The 5,165-nt window shown below is 47.9% G+C and overlaps 1 protein-coding gene across 1 annotated transcript in view; it reads left to right on the plus strand.

The window, feature by feature from the left end:
- Positions 1-844: 844 nt before the first annotated feature.
- The window catches only part of cpx (synaptic transmission protein complexin), a 196,271-nt gene continuing 191,950 nt past the window's right edge, over positions 845-5,165 (plus strand). Inside the window, exon 1 of the mRNA XM_017902697.1 lies at positions 845-1,048. The gene's annotated coding sequence lies outside the window, so the exon portion shown is untranslated. The remainder of the gene's footprint in view (positions 1,049-5,165) is intronic.

The following is a 5,165-nucleotide window of genomic DNA, read 5'->3' on the forward strand; positions in this document are numbered from 1 at the left end:
GTCGTAATGGTGAAGAGCAAATGCTATCGAAATACAGGTCGGAAAGGAGGAGCGAGAGAGGGAGAGAAAAGAGAGTAAAATAGGGGGAGAAACGAGAGAAAGGGTAGCAAGCAGACACGACCATTTAAAGGTTGTCGGATGACTCGCGAGCCAAGAAAAGGAAGACCATTTTGGCATGTCGCAAAGGCGACGAAAGCAGCGAGAAATTAATCGAACAGGCGCAAAGAGGCTTGGAAAGTATGAGAAGTAAATATTAAGGTATAGGAAAACATAGGAACGGACAAATGCAGGGAGACACTCGCGTATAAAGCAAAGGAGAGAGTAGTAAATAAGGGATAAAGAAAGAAGCGATAAAGGGGAAGGGAGCAGGGAGGAAAACAAGAAGGAGAGAGAAAGAAGAAGGCATTGGTATAGACATAGAGATAGAAACGTGTGGTACGCGTACGCCCCGCCCTCTTCTCGACTCGACTCGTCGCTCTCCCTCTCCCTTTTCCTCTCGAACCCCTGGCGGTAGGGTTCCGTTGGTCGTGCACCCTCTTCGACCCTCCGTCGGTGCGCCAGCCCTTCTCCCCTTCGCTCCTCTTCGCGCTCGTTCGCGAGCTTACCTCATACCATTTTCGATGGATCGATGGTAATTCGGTAACCCTCCGCTATGCGGCGCCAGCGTCACCGCCACAGCAACTCAGTCGCTCAGTCGGAACTCGGGTTCACTCAGTCTACGACCGTTTGCCACGAGACTTCGATCTCATCGGTCTTTCCTTGTCTTTCTCTTTCTCTCCGCCCTTCTTTTTCCCGCTTGGGGGACAGAAAGCAACTACCACCACCACCATCGTCACCACCACCACCACCACCACCACCACCACCACCACACCACCACCACCACTGTCACCGCCACCGACGACCGGAGAGACGCACGTAGTCTAAATGTGAGACTCGTACGGACGTCGTCGTTGTCCTCGCCGGGTCTCTTCGTACACAGTTTTTCGAGCCAGCTCTCCGGTTCTACTTCTACTTCGAGCTTCGTCGCGAAGTGATCACCGATAAAAAGGTAAGTTCCAATACGATATCTATTTATCCAATGCACGTTGCCTATCGTCCGTTAGAAAAGATCAATTTCCTCGGCCCACGTTTTCAATGTTTAATGCGTCGTTTCTCTTCTATACTCGTCTCTTTCCCCCCCACCCTCGCCGCTTCAACCGTTTCGAGGAAAGACGTTACGGTATTCGTCCGCTTGACTGGCTCCGCGCTATACGACAACACGCGATATTGTTTTGCGTCTTCGAACCCACGACTACGTTTGCCCTTGTCTATCCCGTTGAAGGATTATATTTCAACGTTTCCGAGGCGAGTTTCGCGACACGTTAGGACGCGTTAGGAAACACGCGAGGGATATCGAAACATTTCGAACGCATCGAAGTCGCGTCGAGTCGTGTGCTGCTGCTAAGTTCACGATATACCGCGCGTACGTTGTGTCGTTCCTCGTCGGTCGCGTTGCGACCGCCTATTTTCCTGCTCTCTCTTTTTCGTGGTCGCTGGTTGCGAGAGGTACGTATGCCACGGCTCGATAAAACGCAAGGGTTAGGCCGCTGCAGGTCTCTCTCATCGATCTTGAACGCTAAGTTGTCGACGCTCGTGGCTTTCTATAGCCGTGTGCACGGTGCACCCGTCGTCAAAGTCTCCACGCGATTTCCCCGCGGAAACCTTTGCCACGTCGTTATCGCTCCTTCTCTTACGCCCGTGTTTCTCTACGCGACCTTGTGTCCTGCTCCGCGTATCTCGTCGCTACGCCGTGGACATTTCTCTACGCGTATTTCTCCTACGTAAACAGTCTTTTAAATTAAATGGAATGTAAACACAGGCAACGTTTCTTTCGCGTGCTCTACGTAGACCGCATTCCGAAACGCTGCAATATTTTCGTTCGAATTTTATACGTTGATATTTTCGCAAGCAGACCGGTTAGAAATTGTATCCCATACAAGCTGAATGTTATGTTAACCTAGCGTTATCATTCCCCGTATCGGGTAAACCGGGTTCCATTAGGGAAATGTAGCTTCGAAGGGTCTTAAATTGAGTGGCAGTTAAAAGGGAACCATTTCTGTGATGTATGCGGCATGATGGGACGTTGAAGGTGTATCGAGAGCGCATCGTTCGTTGCTCTGAAACGAGCGTGTTCTCGAGGATAATCCATTTAGATGGATGTCTAATTCAAGAACCACCTCCACTGGTATTTACGTTCCTTTGAACGGCGTGAACGAATTTCGTTTGGTCATGTAGGCTGACAGCAATTGCAGACGCGAACGAATGCGCGAACTGATACGAAGCGTTCGCGTTTAAGAGGTTAGGGTGACAGTAAAAAGGCGGAACAAGGTTACCGACTATCTGGCCTTCTCTCTTTTTCTTCTTCTTTTTTTTTTTTTTTATTCAGAACGTATATCCCTAGAGCAAAGTACTTTTCGACTGATTATTCGTGCCATCGTGGTACGTCAAACATCCCTTTATTTATCTCGTACGGTGAGGAATTCTCAAGCAAAATGTAATTTGTCGCGAGGGTGCATGGAAGGTACAACTATGGAGGAAGGTTTCCAGCGACTTTGCCAAGTTTTCAATATGTAGATTCGAATTTGCCAAGTTCAAGTGATATTTAAAGCCCGAAACTTGTTTCGCGAATTATTCTGGAATCCATTTGTTCGCTGGCGATCATGGAGTCCCGTGTAAAATGTAACGCGAAGTTGAAATTTCTTTGCCGTGAAAGTTGTTAGCATAGAAGAGCACCCTGTTAACTATGTGCAGAGAAGTTACTATTCGTCTTCGCAGCAAAATTAATTTCTTTTCGTAGAAAATGTTGCTAATTTTATTTTCCTCGGCACCCGCTAGGGAACGGGAACGTTCGATTGGTCGTTGTCGCAACCATTTGCCAACTCTATGTCTGCCTACCAAATCTCTGCAGCTCTCCAACCATTTAACTTGATAAATGCGTGTTGCACGGTCTCGTAATTAATGACAGAGGTGATACGTCGCTGTCTGATTATGCGAATAGGCTTAACTCGGCTGCAATGAATCACAGATGTCTGTCGTGGTGTGTCTGTTTACCCCTCGCGATCGTCAAACGTATTTCAAAGCATCAATGGCTGGTTTGTTCTTAGCCGGCTAGCCATGGAGTCATGAATCACGAGACGTCACGATCAGAACGCGTCGGAATCTGCTGTCACCAAGGCAGAAAGTTCTTTCAAATATCTTTCATCGTTCCACGAAAATCAGATTCTCCAGAGAGACGGGAAAACTATTTTTCGTCCCCAGACATGGGGCGATCCGAAGGGTTAAGGTAGTTGCAAGTCGAAGAGGGTGGAACGCAGTTTGTTTAGATTGCATCTGGAATAGTTGGTCAGAGAGAGAGAGAGAGAGAGAGAGAGAGTACTCGAACACGACGAGTTAGATTTTCCTTCTATCGGCAAGGGATTTTCCTGTCCTTTTGAGTGTGAAATTTAAGCTCGCACACGTTGAAGTGGTTCTTCCTCGTGGCTTTAAGAAAATTCTGTTTGCTCGCATGGAGTGGCCTCGTTCCGCATTCCTACGGCACGTAGCATCGAAATTGAGACGTCCTTCCTGGGGTAGTAAGGTCTCGCCGTTCTGCCCAACCGCATTACCATTTTTCGGCAATCGAACCGAATCGATACCTACGCCGCTCTGGCGCCGTTTCTCGGCGTCGAGGCGTCGTTGAATCGACCTCGTGTGATTCGGACCTATAAATCGCACGTAAACCGACTTTTTCTTTCTATTTCACCGTTTCGTTCCAACGCTATCTTGCCTGCCCGTAATTTACATTTGCGTCAAGGAGATGTTGATTTCAGATAGCCATGTTCGAGACTTATTACGTTCTCCGGGATACTTTGGGATACGAACGAATATCCCACTGGAATCTCGTCGTTGATCAAGAAACAACGTCGCGATTAGCCGTTTCGATAGTGTCCCGAGCGATTATGATTTATGCGTATCTCGCGACAGTCTCGAATATTCCCCTAGGTCGTTCGGTGTTCGAGGTTTCGAAGAATTATCGCGAATTCTCGTGCAGTTTATTTCCGAAACGTTCGTATACTCGTTCTATCGGTAGCTCTAATTCGAAATACGATGACCCAGTTGACACCGGGTGGCCATTGCTTTTAATATTCGGCGGAATATCGTCGAAAATAGAAAGGCAATGCCATTCTTTCCATAACGGACGGTTATGCGCAATTGGTTTGTCGATCAGACGATTCTTTAAACGACCTCCTCTTAACCCGGTCAACGGAAAATATAGGAGAGCCACCGGCCAACTTGCTTGGCTGACCAAACGCGACTCGATACTACTGATTTCTAAGTTCAAAAACTCAAACCGGTCGACCGACCAGCGAGTATCCGATTGCATCGAATCGCGTTGCAATCGTATTGCGATTCAGTGTTTCGAAAATGTACGAAGAGAGTGATATCGAATAAATCGTCGATACGTAGACAAAACTCGTTAAAGGGGAATAGAGTCTGAATGGTAATAACGTCAGGGCGAAATAAGAAGGCGGTAGTGTGTGCTGAAACGAATTAGAGAGAAAATTCATTCGAAACGGAATTACGTAGCGTTGGTCCTTTGGAAGCGAGCCCTGGAACCTTTAAGGAGGGTATTTTTCCGGGAAAAGGAGCATTGACCTCGTTACGATTGCGCAATTTTAGCAGTGATATTTTTCTGCGAGTGGGGACGCTTTTAGGGTCGCAGAGGGATGAGATACATCGGTGAATGAGAGAAAGTGGCGGTCTGAAGGACGAGTTGTCGAGTGAGGGTGAAGAGGGAGCGACAGTCTCCTCTTAACGAATTGGGGAGCGTACATACCTAATGGGAGAGAGCTTTCGTGGAAACTAATTTCGAGCAGTCTGGACTTACGGGTCCGTGAGTTCGTAAGTAATTTTGGAAAGGCTTTGAGAGGTCGCGATGATAATTCGACCGGCGTCGGACTTGGGCGAAGTAAGGGTAGGTCGTGGTGCGCCGGTCTGGAACGGGTAGATGAAAGAAAAAGGGTGGTACCGGGTAGGGAACAAACGAAAGCTCGGAACATATATTACAAGACTCGAAACTTACCTGGATGCATCGATCGGCCGCGGTGCAATGGCGAATGTTTTCAACTTGGACCAGGTCGCTCTTC

Source organism: Eufriesea mexicana, unplaced genomic scaffold, assembly GCF_001483705.2.
Source record: "Eufriesea mexicana isolate 0111107269 unplaced genomic scaffold, ASM148370v2 scaffold1837, whole genome shotgun sequence".
NCBI classification, from domain to species: Eukaryota; Metazoa; Arthropoda; class Insecta; order Hymenoptera; family Apidae; genus Eufriesea; species Eufriesea mexicana.